This window comes from Herpailurus yagouaroundi, unplaced genomic scaffold, assembly GCF_014898765.1.
Source record: "Herpailurus yagouaroundi ecotype Mexico unplaced genomic scaffold, PumYag 530, whole genome shotgun sequence".
NCBI lineage: Eukaryota > Metazoa > Chordata > Mammalia > Carnivora > Felidae > Herpailurus > Herpailurus yagouaroundi.
The window spans coordinates 4,555,905-4,576,471 of NW_024412747.1; the positions used below are offsets into that span (position 1 = coordinate 4,555,905).

Here is a 20,567-nt window from a genome sequence, read left to right on the forward strand (position 1 = left end):
GCTCCCAGTGATCCTGCTAAGAGGACGCGGCAGTTGAGCAGCAGACTTCTGGAGCCCAGAGTCGAACCCTGCCCGGAGACCCCGACTCCATCACGAAAACTGTTCGGGCATAGGAAGAAAGCAAGACTCTGGGGGGGAAGCACCGCTTCCGGGGCCACAGTGGTGGGACTTCTGGGAGGCCAGGGTCAGCTCTGGGGGATTCGAGTGGTGCCAGGTGACAAGCTTCCCCCCCCACCCCTGAGTCTTGTCTCTTGTCCCAGTGGCTGCTGGTGGGAGGCGTGGCCTACCCTTTTCAGGAGTGGGAGGGCCTGCCTTGCGACACTGCGGACCAAATACTGGTATTACTTGGGCCAGGTAATCAACCCCCACAGCGCTCCCGTGTGGCTGGTGCTGTCGTTACCTTGTCATTTGTCCTGGAAGGTGAGGCTGGGCAGTGAAGCCCATGTCCATAGAGTGCCTGCACCGTGCTCTGCAGAGGCGGGGGGCGTTCGATGGATGGGGCCCACAATGTGGACCCAACACCCCCTCACACACCCTGCACCTCCTGTAGGACTCCTCAGCTAGTGGCTGTGGGCTGGCCACTTGGGACTCAACCCACATACCCAGGCTTTTGTAAATCTCCACTTGATCAAATGAGCAGTTTTATTTATGCCTTGATTCTTTAAAATACTTGAAATGTTGATTTTTTCTCCCCTCTTGTTCTTTCAAGCTTGACATTTCTCGGCACATCAAAGTCTTCAGAATGCCCTCAAACTTCTGTCTCCAAAGGCATTTCACTTGGCTCCGCGTGGTGGGAAACGCTTTTCCTTAGGGAGGTTAAAGTTTGTGTTTGGTTGTCGAGTTTGGTGGTGTTTATAGGAACAGATACCAAGGTGGGAAGCCTTTTTCTCAGCTGAGCGGTAATTTATGTTACGTGTTCATAGATTTCAACGATTCCAAGTAGGGTCGGCCAGAGTCTACGTGGTGTTTGATATTCAGTGGTTTTATCTTGCTGAAACCTGTTGTTTTTATGGTTTTGATAAATCTTAGTGAAATAATTCAGTGTTGCCAAGACCCGAGGACTTTTTCCTCAGGTAGTGAGTGGGTATACAATCAATGCATGTACATATCATATGGAGAGAGTTGACCATGTTGCATTCAGAAGGAGTTTATCTTTCTAAAGATCCTCTTACCTGGTCATTTAAAAAATATCACCCTAGGGGCCCCTGGGTGGCTCAGTCAGTCAAGCGCCCGACTCTTGATTTTGGCACAGGTCACGAGCTCACGGTTTAGTGAGTTTGAGCCCCACATCGGGCTCTGCGCGGACAGTGTGGAGCCTGCTAGGGATTCTCTCTCTCTCTGCCCCTCCCCACTTGCTCTATTTCTGTCTCTCTCAAAATAAATAAATAAAACATAAAAAAAAATAAAAATATCACTTAGTTACCTAGGTAACCATTTTCCATAAAGGAGAACAAAACCTAGTTCTCCACTTCTTGTCCCCCTTTGTCCCAACTTAGCGCATTACTGCTCCCACGAGCATCTGCGTCCAGTTCTCTCCAGGACTGAGAACGAGTTGCCTTTTCCTCTGCAGGGCCAGCTGGTCCTCAAGGCTGGCCTCCCCACACCTGAGGAGCACCCACCCTTCACTCCCCAGGCTGTCTCACATCCTGAGGGAATGTACTCGGTGACCCTGCAGGACCCTGTTCTTTCGTCCCTGCACAGCTAACTGTGCTAACGCGGGACTGATCTGCACTCATGCTCGTCTGGCCCTCTTCTTACTGGACACCTGTTTCCATGCTCACGTTTCCAGGTGCACGATGGACACCTCCACAGGATTGTCCCACAGATACCTCAGATGCAAGAAGGCGAGGAATGAACTCACCATCTTCCTCTCTTAAGTGCACGCATCTTCCAGAATTTCCCATGTCAGGCAGGGGTGCTACAGCCCGTCCAGAGGCCCGCGACAGGAAACCTGGTCTCTTTCTGGACTCTGCCTCACCTCCAGGTTCTAGGCCGGCTAGGCCAGAGTTCACCTGTCTCTTGAGTCAGCAGTGCCCCTCATCGGCTCGGCCGCCCCCGTCCGGGCCCACAGCTCTCCTGCCTGGACCACGCAGTGGCTGATCCATTAGTCTGCTTGCTTGCGTCTCTTCTCCCTTGACACTTTCTCCAGATCAACGGAAGTGGGACTCTGACCACACGCTCCTCCGTAGAAATGCCTCTGTGACTCCTGATTCGGTGGGAATCACGCTCAAACTCCTGTCGGGGCATGCAAAGTTGGTTCTGTCGCCTGGGCCCCATTTCTTGCCACTTGAGATCTAGAAGTACTGAGCAACTTCTGTTCCCTGGCATTTGCATGCTGGTCATGCCTGCGGCCTTGATAGGTAGGGGTCCCTTTGCCAGGGACACCTCCTGACTTCTCATCTGACAAGCTCCTATTCATCCTGCAAAACCCTCAATGTCACCACAGCTTTCTCCCAAGACAGATTTTTCCTTGAGACACAATCAGTGGGGCTCCGCTAAAGTGCATGCAGACCTCTGTCACTTCCCCCATTACTCTGTTGTCATGACTGCTCTTTGGCTGCTCTCCGCTTCCTCAGGCAGGAACTGCTTTTGTACCACCCACTTTCTAGCACGGTGTATAGCAAATAGTAGCCTCTCGATAAATGTGTTGAGTTGAGACCTCAAATTATCCTAGGGAGGTTCAAAGAAGCATAAGTCCTTGGTTGTGGTCCACAGGCCTCTTCACAGCTAATAATGGTCAAAGAGAAGAACCTGACAGGGACCCAAGAGACATACAGATCTTTTCTCCCCTTTCCCAGGGTGGTTGACTGCTCTTGAATGTCCTTTTTCGAAAAGAAGAGCTGAGCTTGATTTGGCTCAGTCATTTACTGACCCTGAGCCTCCCTGGGCTTTGGGAAGGAAGCACGGATCCGATAGGATGATGCAGCCGAGAGCCCTAAGTGAACCTTGGGGGCACTGGGGGTCTCCACGCCGGTGAGCGCCTGTCCTCTCTGTGGGTGATGAGTGAGAGTGACGTAGGCCTCCGCGCGTGCGCAGAGCTGTTTGTAGGGGCAAAAGGGCCGCCCTGGAGCCCCGGATGCGGTTTCAGTCTGCAGGGGGTAAGGGCGGTGGCAGCTGTGTTTGTTTACCCGGGCGATAGCCGAAGAAGGTGACAGCACTCCTTTGGGGATGTCTAAGATTGGGTATGTGATGGAGCCACAAAGTTGAGGCCACAAAGGGGACTCCATTTTGGCTCAGGGCATTTGTCAGCAACTCCTGGGTGGGAGTGGGTGGTACTGGGAGCTGGGGGATGGGTGGGGCCACCGTAGAGCAGGCGGGTCTCCGTCCTGTGCTTCTCCAAGTGCCGGCGGCCGTCACACACCCCGTGAAGCCTGGGCACTGGTCACACTGTGAGCCGCGGCACAAGCCAGCAGGTGATGTATCAGCAACCTGAGAATGTGTGTGGCCCCGATCGGAACCAGGGCAGCATTGGAAGGAAGTGCACATCGGTGAGGGGCTCGGGCCCAGCCCAGCTGCTGGCCTCTGCGGTGGCTGTGGGGGCGCTGAACAACACCTGAATGGACTTTATCCTGAAGCCAGTGTGTGTAACTCCTGCGATTAGCTAACCAGGTGACTCATTGCTTACACTTCCTGAGTCCTCAACCTTTTTTTTTTTTCCAGGAAGATCCCTATAAACTGGTCATAAAATATGCCGCGTGCGGTGCCAAATGCCTCTGCAGATACTTGACTCCATTCTGCATGTTCAGATGGCTCACCAGGCCGCAGTCACCTTCCGCTGACTCTGCTCACCCCGTGGGGTTCACCCGTGGCCGCAGCCTTTCTCCCTGACCCAGCTCTATCTACAGGCTAGACTTTGTTCTTTTGCCCATCCACAAACACCTTTACTCACTCACGCCTGCCCCAGCCATTACTGAGCACCTACCGAGCCAGACCCCCTGCCCACCCCCAGGTATATAAACCTAACTGAGGCACAGACCCCACCTTCCAGGGCTTGTGACAGCCAACCACAGGGAGGGAGCTAAGTGCTCTGAAAGAACAAATCCCTGGGCCCTCAGCACGGTTATCCATACAGACTTGCTCAGCAACTTTCATAGAGAAAATGCAGTAGCATCTGGCCTGTCATCAGTGAGTAATAAAATACTTATTATACTTATAAATATACTCAGCCCCACTGAGGATTTTCCAGGACGAGTGCTATCTAGATGTGCCCTTATTCTGATCTAAAACACCTAACGACCGCACAGGCTGATGCAAACATAATGATATTAGTTGTTTGGTTAAAACGTGGCCCTGTGCAAGACTTTTGTAGACCAGCCGGGCGGTGCAAACAGAACTTTCTTTTGAAGCCATGTTTTGGGTAGCCCAGTGAATTAGGAATACTGGAATCAAGATCAAGTGAAGAATGGGAACCTATCCCAGGTGTGTCTCCCACAATGCACCTCACCTGGGTAAACACACATTTGCATATCAACGTATGGATTACAGACTTCCTTTTCTGAGACCTAGGAGGTGCCCCATTCCGCACGCAGGGGGTCCAACAGCCAACCGGCTCTCTCAAACCCGGTGCAATATGAGAACCAAGGACTCAGGTCTTCAGAGCCCCAGGGGCCAGTCCTACGGAGCAGTCCTTAGCTCTGCTTTCCCTAAAAGGAGGGGACTCTGCTTTGTAACTCACCCTGCCTTCACATGTGGGCCTGGCCTCCGGTCTCACAGGCTGCGCTGGCTTCTGCACGAGCCGGCCGGATTTTGAAATTACCTTTGGAGCCAGCCGTTATAAAAAGCCCGGTACTCAGAGGGGAAGAAAGGTAGTTTTGATGGTAGCTGATGAGCTCACCGGGTACGGACGGAACTTTTCAAACAGGCCAAATTAAAGAGCAGGCCTTGAGCCTGGGGCCTCACAGTGCTGCTGCGAGGAGCAGGTGGGAAGAGTATCAGATGTGTGAAGTACAGGTGACAGGTAACCCGATCGCCGTGGCTGAGTCGCTGTGTGTGAGGCATGGCGGGAGGCGGTGCCAGTGGGGGGCAAAGCCGCGCCCCTCTCATCTGTCTGCAGAGGGGCCAACAGGTTAACCCAAGCCTGTTCCTGCAGGGCTGACAGTGGCTGGTTGCAGCCGATGAAAGTGGATGTAAATCAGTGCGGTTTCCCCCGGCGGCAGTAATGAACCCACGGAACCTCGCTGGAAGCAGGTAGTTTTAGGAGAATGGCGCTGGAGATGCTGGAGGGAGATTAGTGTTTCTCAGCTCTTGTAGCAATTTGCACATTTCAGTGTGCATTCAGCTCCACCTCATTCCCATAAAAAAAAAAAAACAAACCTCATAAATTAAATTGCCAGGCAGGGAAAATCGACTTTGTTTCGATAGAGGGCCTGGGATGCTGGTCTGCTCCAAGGGAGAGTGGGGAGGCCTGGCTCCCAGCTGGTGCCCTCAGTTTTCTGGCCTCACCAACTTCTAGAACATGTCCACCTCAAGGACCTGTGGTTCTACTCACTTTAACGAATCAGAGGACTTCCCGAGTTCTGGGAAGGCGTCTCGTCCGTCTGCCTGAGTGGCAGCTGGTGGATGACATGTGATCCTCCTTTCCAGTTGCTTGGGGTATAGGACTGGCTCCTCGAGGCCCTCTGCATGCGGGCAGCTGGCCCAGGATTACAGGCGGTGGGATTATTTGGGGGGACTATGTGGCCCAGTGAACGAGTGCTCTGAGAGTGGCTCCTTTGTTTTGGTCATTTTGGTCCCAGCATCTAGGATGAGGTGCTCAAGACCCAAGAACCATCTGTGGAAAGAGGGAGGAAATAACAGGAGGAAGAAACTGAAACCTACCAGCCCTCAGCTTAAGTCCAGTTCTCTGTAGCTTGCTCATTTCCATCAAGCACCGGGATGTGTCTTTAATGGGTCCGTAACCCCCCCCCCCCAAGAATATCAATGAGGGAAATCAAGTCCATTACCTGCACTCTGTTCATCAGGCCATCCAGCACAGAGCAGGGATGGCTCATCTCCTGGGCGATGATGTCCTTGCAGAGAGAGCTTGATTTCCATCATGCCCCTTTAAGCGCCTGTGCCCTTCCCCCTCCTGGTGGGTATGCTTGGCAGGGGTCAGTACGGCTGATCCTGGGGGTCTCAGAGACACCCCTTCCCTCCAGTCAGGCTTCTAGAAATCTCGACTTGACCCTAGTTTTCAGAGTTCTGGCATTTCCTTTCTTTGGACAAGGAGGCTGGTGGGGGTGGGGGGTGGGGGGGGGGTGGGGGTCCTCCTGGTATGAGTGTGGTGAACTTGACTACATCAAGGTGTCCCAAAACACAGAGACAGATACCAAGTGTAATTATTCTTATCTTAGAGCTACCATGAAGTTGAGTTCCACAGGAAAAGAGTATTAAAGTATTTAAGCCTTATGTTTAACCATGAAATGAAAAGACTACTTCCCTTTACAGGAATTTGAAGTCTTAGAGGTCAGCCGGTGCTGTGGACTGCCTGCATGTTTGTGTTCCCCCCCCACCCCAGACCCCCCAAATTCATATGTTAAAAACCTAACCCTCAATGAGATGGTGGTAGAAAGTGGGGCTTTGGGAGGTGATCTGGTTAAGAGAGTGGAGCCCTCATGAATAGGTTTAGTGCCTTACAGAAGAGACCCCACAGAGCTCTCACCTTTTTTTTTTTTTTTTTTTTTTTTAACCCTGTAAAGACCGAGTAAGAAGGCACCATCTGTGAACTGGGAGGCAGACTTTCACCAGACACTGAGTCTACTGGTGCCTTGATCTTGGGTTTCCCAGCTTCCAGAACTGTGGGAAATAAATGTTTGTGGTTAATAAGCCTCCTAGTCTATGGTACTTTTGTTATAACAGCCCGAATGGACTAAGCCACAGCCCTGCCAGACTAATACCATAACTTTAGTTCCAAAGCAGATTAAAATGAAATCCCTCAGAGATCGTTAAATGTGTGTGTGTGTGTGTGTGTGTGTGTGTGCAGTATAAACATGTGGCAGCAACACCTCTATGTCATATGCACAGACATCCTTTGTCACCCACTAAGCACTCTGGGGAAGGACTCAGATAAAATGAAGAGCTTTGAGTTCCAAGTTCTGTCTCTGGCCTTGGAATGCTCAAAGACCTTCCCAGCTGTTCTGTGTTCAAGGGTGGCTTTCAAGAGCTGGGAGGGTGGTTGGAGCTACTCCTGGGTTTCCCTGAGCCCCTCAAAGAACACTCTGAGTGCATGAGAAACCGTCTCCACACTACCTGCAGCGGATGCCATGGTGCTGAGGAACAGTGGCAAAGCACAAATTAAAAAGAAGGATTCTGAGCTCAGAAGTAAACCCTCACGTATGTGGTCAACTAATATTTGATGAGGGAGCCAAGAACACCCAATGGGGAAAGGATCGTCTTCAACAGATGGTGTTGGGAATAGTGGATAAACACATGCAGAAAGATGAAATTGGACTTCCATCTTCCACTATGCACAGAAATTAACTTGAAATGGATCAGAAGATCCAAAACTGTAAAATTCCTGGAAGAAAACATAGGGGAGAAACTCCTTGACATTGATCTTGCCAATACTTTTTTGGATATGCACAAATGCAAAACAAACAAACAAACAAACAAACAAAAATCAACAAGTAAGACTGCCTCAAACTTAAAAGCTTCTGCACGGCAAAAGAAACAATCGACAACAGGGAAAGACAACTTGTAGAATGGCAGAAGATGTTTGCAACCCATGTCTCTGATATATCCAAAATTTATAAAGAATTCATTCAACTCAGTGACAAAAAAATCCCCTAAACGATATGATTTAAAAAATAGGCAGAGGAACTAAAGAGATGTTTTACCAAAGAAGACATCCAAATGGTCGGCAGGTACGTGAAAAGATGCTCAACATCATTCTTCATCAGGGAAGCAAATCAAAACCACAATGAGACACCACCTCACCCCTATTAGGACGGCTAGCATCAAGAAGACAAGAGGGGACAAGTACTGGTGAGGATGTGGAGAAAAGGGAACCCTTGGGCACTGTGGGTGGGAATGTAAATTGGTGCAATCACTGTGGAGATTCCTCAAAAATAAATTAAAAAAACAATGATTCAGCAGTTCCATCTCTGGGTATATACCCCAAAGAAATGAAAACAGCATATTGATCAGGTGTATACACTCCCCATGTTGATTGTAATATTATTAACAATAGTCAAGGTATGGAAACAAGTTATGTGCCTGTCAACAGATGAGTGGATAAAGAGCACACACACACACACACACACACACACACACACACACACACACAAATATTATTCATCCATGAGAGAGGAGGAAATCTTACCATTTGAGACAACATGGATGGATCTCGAGGACACTATGTGGAGCGAGATAAGTCAGAGAAAGACACCTACTGTATAATATCACTTATATGTGGAATCTAAGAACGCCAAACTCCTGCAAATAGAGTGAAATTTGCTTCCCAGGGGTTGGGGTGAGGCGGGGGAATAGGAGCGAGGTTACTACTAGCAGATAAATAAGTCCTGGGTCTCTAATAGACAGTACAGTGACTATAGGCAGCAATATTGTATTTATCAGACTTTCTAAGAGATTATATCTTAATTGTCCTTACCGCAAAAAACCAAAACATAATTATGTGACATGATAGAGGTGCTAAATACAATGGCGATCACATTACAATATGTAGGAATATCAAATCAGCGTGTTGTACACCTTAACCGTACACAATATTGTATGTCGAATATATTTCAATAAACAAAGAAGCATTCCGTACACTTGGCCTCCAGCCCCTAAAGTGTAGAAAGCCAGGGCTCTCATTGTTCCCCTGAACTGTGATCCTGACAGGTCGCCAGGAGCTCGGCACCCCGGCCGACACCCAGTTCCCCGAGACATTGTGCACGATGGTGGAATCACATGTTGCCCCTGTCCCAGCTTCTTGGGACCCTCCGTAGATGGGTCTTGGTGTGGTGATAGGAACGGGGGAAATGCAGTCATTCTGGGGTTGAAGAATTTCATTTAACACACAATAAACATTTGTTGTGCATCTGCCTTGTGTCAGACGCTGTGTGATAACACTTTTATGTTTCTTCCATTTAATCCATGTGATAATCCTGTGAGATAGGAATTCCCTTCTCCATGTAAGAGACGAGGAAACCACAAAGGGCCAAGAACATAACTGGAGAGGGGCCGAGATAGTTCTAGAATATCCATTCTTTGACATCAAAGTAGTATGTATGTGAGTATGTATAGATCACCTCATATGTGACCGTGGCGTTCAGGTGTTCAAACATTTGCCTTGGTTCCCTTTTCCTCTAAAATCTGCACTGCGGACTGTGTCCCTATGTCCTTGAGAGTAGAGCCCGCCCCTGGGAGGAGCTGGGAGACTGTGACCCCATTGGGGCCTGGTGTAGGGCTCCAGGGAGAGTGGCTAGGTTTACCAAACAAAAATGCAAGATGCCTGGTTAAATTTGAATTGAGTTTCAGATAAACCACGAATATTTTCTTTTTAGTATGAGTATGTCCCACACAATGTTCAAGATATACTTATGCTAAAAAAAAAAGTATTCCCTTGTTTATTTAAAATTCGAATTTAACTCTAGTTCCAGATGAAGCTTGCAGTTTGGTCTAATGCTGAAGGGGGCTCTGTTTGCAGAGGCTGGGACTGGATTTAGCTTTGCTCATGAACTCTGCAGGCTCTCCACAGCTCTTTCTGAAATCAGTCTCACCATCTACACTCAAGGTCACAAACCGGCAACTTGGGCAGAATCTAACCAGCTATGTTTTGTTTAGCTGGCATGATGTTGATTTTTTAAAAAATCAGTCAATTTTTTGAAACCAGGAGCTTCTACATACAAATCTAAATGTCCGACCTCCTTTTTAAATTTTAATTCCAGGGTAGTTAACATAGTGTTACATTAGTTTCAGGTGTGCAATATGGTGATTCCACAATTCCTCACATCACCCTGTGCTCACAAGTGCCCTCCTTAATCCCCGTCACCTATTTCCCCCATCCCCCCCCCCCCGTAACCATCAGTTCGTTTTCTATAGTTAAGAGTCTGTTTCTTGATTTCTATTTTTTCCTTTACTCACAGGTTTTGTTTCTTAAATTCCACATATGAGTGAAATCATATGGTATTTGTGTTTCTCTGACTTATTTCACTTAGCGTGATGTTCTCTAGGTCCATCCATGTTGTTGCAAATGGAAAGATTTCGTTCTTCTTTATGGCTGAAAAATAACTCCGTTGTATATATATATGCCACATCTTCTTTATCTGCTCATCTATTGAAGGACACTTTGGGCTCCTTCCGTAACTTGGCTATTGTAAATAATGCTGCTATAAGCTTAGGGGTGCCTGTATCCCTTTGAATTAGTGTTCATTAGTTCATAGGGTAATTCCATTTTTAACTTTTTGAGGAAGCTCCATACTGTTTCCCATAGTGGCTCTCCACATCTTCACCAACACTTGTTTTGTGTGTGTGTGTGTGTGTGTGTGTGTGTGTGTGTGTGTGTGTTTAATTTTAGCCATTCTGATAGGTGTGAGCTGATATCTCATTGTAGTTTTGATATGCATTTCCCTGATGATGAGTGATGTGGAGCATCTTTTCACACGTCTGTTGGCCATCTTGATGTCTTCTTTGAACAAATATCCATTCATTTCTTGCCCATATTTAACTGGATTATTTGTTTTCTGAGTGTTGAATTGTATGCGTTCTTTATATATTTTGGATACTAACCCTTTATCGGTGATGTCATTTGAAAATCTCTCATTCAGCAGGTTGCTTTTTAGTTTTGTTGATGGCTTCCTTTGCTGTGCAGAAGCTTTTCATTTTGATGTAGTCCCAATAGTTTATTTGTGCTTTTATTTCCCTTGCCTCAGGAGACACGCCTAGAAAAATGTTGCTCTGGCTGATGTCAGAGACATTACTGCTTTTATTTTTGTATGTATGATGTCAGCAAGTGGTCCAGCTTCATTCTGTTGCACGCAGCTGTCCAGTGTTCCCCGACACCATTTGTTGGAGAGGCTCCTTCCCATTGGATATTCTTTCCTGTTTTGTCAGAGATTAACTGGCCACATAATTGCGGGTTTATTTCTGGGTTCTCTATTCTGTACCATTGATCTATGTGTCTTGTGTCGGTACCATACCGTTTCGATTGCAACAGCTTTGTAATATAGCTTGAAGTCTGGAATTGTGATGCCTCCAGCTTTGCTTTCCTTTTTCAAAATTGCTCTGGCTACTCGGGGTCTTTAAAAACCTGGAACACTTCGTGAATTTGCAGATCGTCACTGCGCAGGGCCAGGCTAATCTTCTCTAGATCGTTCCAGTTTTAGTGTATGTGTTGCCAAAGCGAGTACTAAATTTCTGACATTCTTTAAAAAACCAGATCTGCCATGCTGGGCCCTTAAGACCAGGTGGAAGCAGTCGTCTGCAGCCCAGCTCTACCACCCCTCTAAGACAGGGCATGCCCTCACCAGTGTGCCCCATTCCCATCCCCATCCCCATGGCTCCCTCTGGTTACATCCTACCCACTTGATTCACTTCTACGTCTCCAGCCCCTGCAGGCATTGAGTGTTTGACTCCTGATCTACACTATGTGCCAGGAAGTCTACTTCTAATACAGCAAAATTACCCAGAGTCTTCACTGGACCGGCCCCACCCATTTCTGCCATTTTATTGCATCTCCCTCCCGGCCCCCTCCCTCCAGGCACAGATGTTCATGCACTGGTCGCTGGTTGTCCCCTCCTGCCAGGTTTCATGTCGTCCCACCCGCCAAGGAATGCCAGCCTGACCCCAGAAGGCCAGCCCGTGGGCATGGCTTCCCTCAAGATGGTTCCAGGAAGCCCTCCCCAACTCCCAGAATGCCTCTGTGGCGCACACAGAATCACACTGCCGCTTAGTTGAATTTCTTCATTGTACAGATTAAGAAATGGAAAACGTGACTTTCAAGAAATTGCACGCAACTAAAACTGTGTAAAACTGTGACTGGAACTCAGGCAACAGGGACGTGGGAATTTCTCACCAGACGGCGTTCTATTCGTGAGGATCTGGCCTCGGTGCCCCTCACGTCTCTACTGCAGGGCAAAGCACCGCATGCATAATGAGTGCTTTCAGACTGACTGCCTGATTGACTACTCACTCAGTGCTCCTGGCGAAGCCGTTCTCACTCTGTTGAACAAATATCTTTATGCATCGCAGTCTCTAGCGCCGAGATCAGGGGAAACTCACTATAATCTTCAAATCGTTGAGCAATGCCTTGAAACCACTGGACGTGATATAAGGGTCTAGGAAGAATGTCCCCTGTTGGCATGTGGAAAGGAGGAAGGGGGTAGAAACTCCAAGGAACTCCAAGGCGCTGTGCTAGGGATTTTAGTTTTGTTTTCTACTGCCTGCAGCCGAATGTTGCTCAGTGCCTGGTTTATAAATAAAGTTTTATCGGAATACTATCATACTCACTGCTGTATGGATTGTGAATGGCTGTGTTCATGCAACAATGGCAGGGTTGAGTAGTTGCAGCAGAAACTGTGTGGTCTGCCGATCCTAAAATATTTACTGTCTGCCTCTTTACAGAAAAAGTTTTCTGAACCTTGATGTAAACCATTCAGCAGCCCTCGGGGGTGGATGTTACTGTCCTCATATAACCGAAGAGGAACCCGTGCCTGCCCCGAAGTGTGGTGGGAGAGAATTCACTTCTTTGATTCCAAAACCCATCATCATTTGACCAGTCACCCACGGGATAAAGTCCAAATTTCCCACCAGGGATCAAACCCACTTATTTGGCCTCTCCCTCCCGTGCGCCCCTGAGGCCAGCGACTTTGAACTCCTTGCTGGTTTCCAAACATGCTGTGCAACTTTATGTGTCTGTATCTTTGCAAACGATGCTTCCTTTTCACCAAATCCCCAACCTCTTTTTTTTTTTATAAGTGAAATCCCTTCAGGATGCATCGCGAATCTTACCTCCTCAGTGGAACCTGCTCTTTGTCAGAAGGTTAATGAGAACAAGAGCCAACCGGATTAGTATTTTCTTTGAGCCCTGGACGAGGCTGGCCGCTCTGCTGTATGTTCTATTTAATCTTTTTCTAACAGCCCTATGAGGCAAGCCCTGATAGTCTCATTTTCAAGGGGCGCACACAGGTTGAGAGAGGTTAAGTAACTTGGCCAAAGTCCCAGAGCTAGTAAGGTTTGGACCCAGGATTTGGCCCGGGTCTGTCTGATGTTGGAGTTCAGCTGTTATCACCATGCTATACGCAGTATCCGTTTTCGGCTCTCATGGTTTCTCCCGAGGAGCTGGCTTTATAGCATTTGCTCAGCCTTGTGTGACAGTGTCTATCTCCTGGAGGCTGGGAGGTCCTGGGGGACAGCGAGCACATCCATTTACAACTCTGGAAGCTGGCACACGGCGGTGACTCAGTAACTGTTTGTTGGGAGGATGATGGCGCCTTGTCTTTACCGTGCCAACCCTGAATCTCATCTTACTGTTCTGTTCATGTTATTTCAACAGCATTTAGCCATTCGGGGAGACAAGCTCTCCCCCAGTCCCTTTCTGTTGGTGTCCCCATCCCTCTGCTTCTGTGTGGGCCGTGTGCAGTTGACAACCCAGGCCCGTTCTGGCTCCGCGCTCAGACTTCGCTTTGGTCACCTGGTATGCATTTATCAGCCTTTGAAAAAAGTTCTTGTTTCATCCATAGTTAAGTAAAAGTTCACAACTGTGAATAGGCAATTGGTTGGGGCGCCTGGGTGGCGCAGTCGGTTAAGCGTCCGACTTCAGCCAGGTCACGATCTCGCGGTCCGTGAGTTCGATCCCCGAGTCAGGCTCCGGGCTGATGGCTCGGAGCCTGGAGCCTGTTTCCCATTCTGTGTCTCCCTCTCTCTCTGCCCCTCCCCCGTTCATGCTCTGTCTCTCTCTGTCCCCAAAAAATCAATAAAAACGTTGAAAAAAAAAAAAAAAGAGATTGGCTAAAAGTATCAGAGGCAAGATGACTCCTTCCCCCCCCACCGTCTGCCTTCCTCCAGAAACATCCCCCCAGTTCTGAGCAGTCAGTGATGTGAGTCCACGCACCCTTACAGGCTTACTCGGACTCCAGAAAGGGAAGCGTGTTGAACTATCATTACTCACTGATAAATAATAACAGCGGCAGGAGCAACAACAACATCCCGACCGTAGGCCGTCGGCACATTTCGTGTTGCATTTTCCGCGATGGGAGCCGGGGTGTAGGCGGAGCGCCGTCCCCGCCCTCTCCTGGCTGCCGGCCCACTGCAGCATGCCGTGGTCAGGGATCTCAGCGGAGGGGCCCCAGGCAGCCTTGGGGTGGGAGGCGCAGGGAAGGCCCACCCCCGGGAGAGGCAGGATGGAAGGTGGCAGCGGGAGATTCGCAGCGTCAGCCGGAGCTTGGCGCAGACAGCTGTCGCTATGTCTGGGACAAGTGACAGCGAGGAGCATTCACATGCAGGTCCCCTGGTGCCCAGCCTGCTCCCTGGAGGCTCTGAATTCAGAGGAGTGGTGGAGTGGGGGTTACCTCCGAGGCACAGCCACCGACGCCCAGGCCCCTACTGAGGGGATCTGGAGACCACCGAGGGGTGGGACGGTGCACACCAGCCCTCCCCGGCCCCCGTTTCCACCCCCCTCACATCCAAACAACTGGCCGAGTCGGGGAAGATCGTTCTGTCCTGGGACTGAACGAATGAACCGTGTAAAGAATCCACTGGCTTCTGTTGCCTTGCATTTTGAGGGAGGTTCCAAACAACGGTTACCTAAGGGATGTATCTGAGCAGCCCTGTAGTAGGGGATGGAATTATCTACCAGCTTGACAAGTGATCAGGATTTCTGGAAGAGAGCCAGCTGTTCTGAAGGAGCCATCTCAGTTGGGCTTTGCCTGCCGGAGGCTCGCCCAGGATGCCTGGAGGAACTGGAAGGTCCCAGGTAGCATCAGGGTTTGGCCGCAGGTCCAGGGAGGGCCGCACGATGGCCAGCATTGCTGCCGTCAGCAGCAGCCCTGAGACAACCCTGGGAGGAGGCAGGGAGCTGGTCATCTTGTTTCCTCATCTTGGTTCGCTGCTGCTTTGCCATGAGACCGACCGGAGGCAAGGGGCGTTCAGCCTGGGCTGTGCAACCTGTGGCCCGACTCCCTCACAGGATGTCGGAGGACACATGGCTTCACGCACGTGGCCATGTTTTGAATGGTTCATAAGAGCCCCGGACGTGTGCCGTAGATCCATTCTCTCGTGTTCCAGGACCATGGGAAGGGATGCAGTGACCGGGGTCTGGGCCGGGTCCCGGCCGATGCATAATCCTGTCTCTGGCATCTCTCCACGGGTTTCCCACCCTCCCTGCTTTTGAGGGGCGGGGCGGGGGTGCTGGGTGTTTCTTGTCCAGCATTCCTGGTCCCGGTGATAGCAGGGGTCGTGAATTATGGACGCAGCAGCAAATGTTTTTAATCTCCCGTGAAACAAAAGCAGTGTGTTTTCTGCACCAGGGGCCGAGGGTGAGGGAACAAGCAAACAGCTGCTCCGATATGGCGACCTCGGGCTGACGTCAATGAGAGTCAGTCCAGGCCAAGGGCTCCGCTCAGGAAGCTTAAAAGTGATACCGAAAACAAATTTGCATTTTTTCCTTTCACGGGAACTCAGCTATTCTCAGTTCCACTGAGATGTTTTCACCAGCCTTTGCCACTAAGTCGTCTGCTGAACAAACAGGGCCTGGAATGCAGCTTTGCTCTTTGCTTTCTCCTTCCCCTTTAAAGTGTGTTCAGCGGGATGAATGTTCCCTGGCCCTGGATGAAAACGCTGGCAGGCGCTGACTTCTCTGCTCCTCTTAGGAAATAGTCTGTCCTAAGGTCGCTTGAAATGGAAAACAGTCTCGATTTGGAATTTGAATGTCCAGGCCAAGATATTAGTCAAAACTGTAAACTTTGACATCTCATTCTCTCTGTTCCAGCTTTGCTTGTTTAGGGCTGGAAGGCTGCGTGGGAAAGGGGGCTTCGCTGCTGGACTCGTGCCCCCCTCTCCTTCTGTCCCCCCCTGTGCCCACCCAAGGCGGGAGCTGGGTGGGGGAAGGAGTGGACAAGAGAAGGCAGCTCTGGCGGGGCGGGGGGGCGGGGGGGGCGGGGGGGGGGCTCTGAGCTGACTTTTCTCCCGTTGAGGCTGTTCTAAGGGCCCGGCCTTCTCAGCCAGGTGGAGGTCTCCCTCTTCTGGGTGGTCACTTGTGACTTTCTCCTCCATCCATGGGGTTTACCGCCAGCTCCTTGCTGCTGGGGTCTCTGGCCCTCCAGACAGTCCCGTTGGTCAGGGCCCGCGTGGCTCCCTTCCCGAGTGGGCCCCCCCCCCCCCCAATCTGGCTCTCACCTGCTTCGCACAGCGCCTGTCCTGACAATCTCTGGAATGGAGGGTGACCCCAACCCAAGGGCTCGCTGCTGGTCCCTCCACCCAAGTGGGAGCCACCTGCATGTTGGTTCCCTGTGGTTGCTGAAATGAGTCACCACAAACTTGATGGCTTAAAAGAAAAGAAATGGACTCTCTCCCAGTCCTGAGGACACACGTCCGCAGTCAGTTTTACGGGGGCTGAAATCGAGTGTCAGGAAGGCCGAGCTCCCCCTGGAGGCTCGCAGGGACGACGTGCTCTTTGCCTCTTCCCGCTTGGTGGGGGCTGCTGGCATTCCTCGGCCCACGGGCCCCATGGGTCGTCTCTGCCTCACTGCTCACATTGCCTTCTCTCCGCGTGTGCTTAAAGCTCCCTGGGCCTCCTTCTTTTAAAGATACATGTACTTGAATTCATGGCTCATCTGGATGCTCTCGGGTCACTTCTCCATCTCAGGGGCCTTCATCTAATCATATCTGCAAAGACTCTTTGTCCAAATAAGATCACATCTATGGGTTCCAGGGACAAGGCCTGACATCTGTGGGGCCTTTTTTTGGCCTCCTGCATTCTGACCTTCTTCCTCTGGATTTCCGGGCTGGGAAAGGGCTCCAGCCTTTTCTGCCCTCAGCTGGAGGCAGTCACGTGGTAAGCTCTCTATGTAGCTTCCTGGAAACCCCCCACATATTTGGGGTGAGTGGGTAGGCCCCCTCCTGACCTTCAAGGAGCACAGCTTTCTTCAAAGATACTTCTGTCAGAAACTCTTTTCTTAAAAGTCCTGTCCCTCAACAAGCTGATTTTTTTTTTATGCTTTTTGGCAGTGGGAGGATTCAAGACTGTGGATCTTGACCGACTCCTGTGAACACCTCTTCTTGCTTTGGAATTTCACCACGGAAGCAGCGTGGTACCCGGAGTGTCACTTTTCAACATTCCGTTACCCTTGCAATGGAATTAATAGCGGTTGATGCTGCCCCAGGGCTGTGCCCTTCAAGGTCGTTCATGCACACTGTGGCCTGCGTAGGTTTCCCGTGGAAAGGCCCACACGTGGCACCCTGGCCTCAGATGCCTCCATCTGTGGAGAGCATGGGGCTCCCTCTGTGAGTTCACATCACGGTGCACCGTGCTGCCTGTGATTCTCATCTGCACCCTTCCCCCAAGTGCTGACCGTGTCCCAGCCCTTTTCCAGTCAAAGGTCTGCCAGTGAGAGGCTCAGAGAAGCAGATGCCTGCAGCGTGACCGTGGAGCTCTAGTGACAAATGATGCAGCCTCACTTCAGTCTTTGGGTTTCCAACTTGCAGCTGGTGTGCTGATGTAGAAATTTCCTATTCTGTCGGTTAGCAGATTGTATTTGATAAGGGTTCACTGTGTGACCTAAGCCAAGATGGACAAGCTGGTCTGGGAGGAAAATACACTCCTCAGCTCTCAGAATGTGGGTCCGGCTTTTAGGGGGAAAGATGGAACAGATTCGTTCGGAAGGTTCTGGAATGTTCAGGTAATAAATCCTTTTATCTTCTTCTTCCACCTTAGCAGGGAAGACAAGTGGCCTGTCTTGGGGCTGCTAGACTAGGGGATGAAAAATCAGATCTGGGCTAAATTCCTAGAGACTCGGGTATGCTGGTTAGCACGAAACCCATTTGTTCACAGAGTTACCTGTGAAAACTGCCGTTTATAGAAGAAGAAACTGACAAGTATCAGTGAAGCTATTGTTCAAAATGTTCAATTTTTATTGTTCAATCACGAAGGCCGAGATTGCTCAGAGATATGTCAGCATGCCTTGATTTTTTTTTTTTTTAAAGATTTTATTTTATTTTGTAAAAGTAATCTCTACACCCAACACGGGGCTCGAACCCACAGCACTGGGATCAAGAGTCACGTGCTCTATAGACTGAGCCAGCTAGGCACCCTGTGGGTTTTTTCTTTACTGAAACATCCCATGCCCTTTTCTCCTTTTACCACCACAACCGCCCTCATCAACGACTTGATAGAAAATTCGAGTCTTCTCATGATCTTTCCCAACTCACCTGATTCCTGATTCTCAGAGGCCAAAATGTTGTTGGCTGAGGTGGCTCAGGGGGTCTGTTCTGAGTGGGCACATCTCTTTTCTCCGTATAATTTTGGGGGAAACTGGGGGAGATTTGGGAACAGACTCACGGCCAGGTTTCCTCTAGCGTGATGAACCTGAAATATGTTACCTGGTGCCTTTGTTTGCCAGGACAGCCATGGAACACCACAGATGGGGCAGCTCAAGCCACAGAAATTAATTTTCTCGTGGTTCTGGAGGTCAGGGTGGTGGCAGACTCAGCTCCTCCTGGGCCTCTCTCCTCGCCTTGCAGATGGCCGTCTTCTCTATGTGTCTTCCCGTGGTCGTGCCCCTGTGCGTCTGTGTCCTAATCTCTTCTCATAAGGACCCCGCTCATATTGGATTAGGGTCCACCCACAAGGCCTTGTTTTACCTCACTCACCTCTTTAAAGATTCTGTCTCCTGGGGTGTCTGGGTGGCTCTGACTCTTGATTTAGGCTCAGGTCATGATCGCATGCTTCGTGGGTTCGAGCCCTGCGTCGGGCTCTATGCCAACAGCTTGGAGTTTGCTTGGGATTCTCTCCCTCTCTCTCTGCCCTTCCCCTGCTCCAGCTCTCTCTCTCTCAAAAATAAACATTAAAAAGATAAAGACTGTCTCCAGGTATAGTCACATACTGAGGTCCTGGGGATTGGGACTGAACACATGAATTTGGGGGGGACACGATTCAGCTCATAACTCTTGGGAACCCTTGATCTAAGCTCAGCCATTCTGGACTGGACTGGGATGGAACTCCATGGGAAGAAGTGGGCGGGGCCATACTTCCCTACTCACAGCCCCATTCCTACTCATGGTGCAATTCCACTGGCTTCTTTTCTTCCCTCTGATTGTCCTGCTCAAGCCTCCGAGCTGTTTCCCACACCAGCCCTGCGTCAGGGACAGGACTGTCCATGGCTCTGAGTGAGCGTCCTTCTTTGCTCCTTGTAGACACCCCTTCTCCTTCATGGGAAGAGGGAATCTCTCCAATTCCTCCAGTTCTCCAATTCCTGCCAATGGTCGCAGTCGAGTTAAAAATGAATACGACGTCTGACCTGGGGGGAGAAGAAGCCACCATAGGACTTTGGGCAGACTAGTGAGAAGGCAAGTTTGGGCATTATTCTTAGCGCCATTGTTCGATATGCCACCTTCTTCCCTTTGCTGCTTGTCGTCTCAGGTCCCAGCAGGTGGTGCGGTGGAAAGAGCACAGGCTCTGGGGCAGCAGGCCTGGTTTGACTCATGTTTCTGCCATTTGTTAGTTGTGTGTCCTTGGCCAGGTTACCGAATCTTCTTGGGACTCGATTTCATTATAAATAAATGGGGATAGAAATATTTGCCTTGCAGTGTTGTTGCGGGGCGGGGGGGGGGGCCCACGCAGAATTGCTTGAAATCATGCATGTAAAGTCCCCAATACCTTCTGTTAGGGGCTCAACTGTGCCCCCCCAAATGCCTATGCTGAGGCTCTAACCCCCAGTTCCTCAGAATGTGGCTATTTTGAAGACAGAATCTTTAAAGCAGTAATGAAGTTAAAACAAGGTCATTAGAGTGGGCCCTAATCCATCATGGCTGGTGTCCTGATAAGAAGAGGCAATCACGGGGCTCCTGGGTGGCTCAGTCGGTTAAGCATCTGACTTCGGCTCAGGTCATGATCTCACAGTTTGTGAGTTCGAGCCCCGCGTCGGGCTCTGTGCTGACAGCTCAGAGCCCGGAGCCTGCTTCGGATTCTGTGTCTCCCTCTCTCTCTGCTCCTCCCCCAGTCACACTCTGTTTCTCTCTGTCTCTCTCTCTCTCAAAAATAAATAATCATTAAAAAAAATAAGAGGTGATCAGAGAGGGAAGAGAGAAGACACACAGAGAGAAGACCATGTGAGGTCACGGGTGGTGGTGGTGGAGGGGAAGATGGTTATCTACAAGCCAAGGAGAGAGGGGCTTCAGAAGGAGCCGACTCTGCTAATGTCTTGATCTCAGACCTCCAGCCTCCAGAGCTGTGAGAAAACAAATTTCTGTGCTTTCAGCCTCCTGATCTTCGGTGCTTTCGTACTTTGCCCTGGTTAGCTAAGATACCAGGTTTCAAGCTGATCACATTGGAGAAAACCTGGCCGTGAAGCTGTCCCCAGATCTTCCTCAGTTTCCCGCCAGGGTTATCAGAATAAGAGGGATGTACTTACTCAGAGCAGATCCCCATCCAA

At 50.0% G+C, this 20,567-nt stretch overlaps 1 long non-coding RNA gene and 1 other non-coding gene across 2 annotated transcripts; one reads left to right on the forward strand and one right to left on the reverse strand.

Moving 5' to 3' along the window:
• Nucleotides 1-1,337: 1,337 nt before the first annotated feature.
• On the forward strand, nucleotides 1,338-7,630 carry LOC121023152 (uncharacterized). Its single transcript, XR_005787255.1, has 2 exons — nucleotides 1,338-5,187; nucleotides 6,678-7,630. It is a non-coding gene; the product is annotated as an uncharacterized LOC121023152 (long non-coding RNA).
• A 3,594-nt stretch (nucleotides 7,631-11,224) lies between these two features.
• Nucleotides 11,225-11,330, reverse strand: LOC121023267 (U6 spliceosomal RNA). Its single transcript, XR_005787332.1, has one exon. It is a non-coding gene; the product is annotated as a U6 spliceosomal RNA (small nuclear RNA).
• Nucleotides 11,331-20,567: the final 9,237 nt, after the last annotated feature.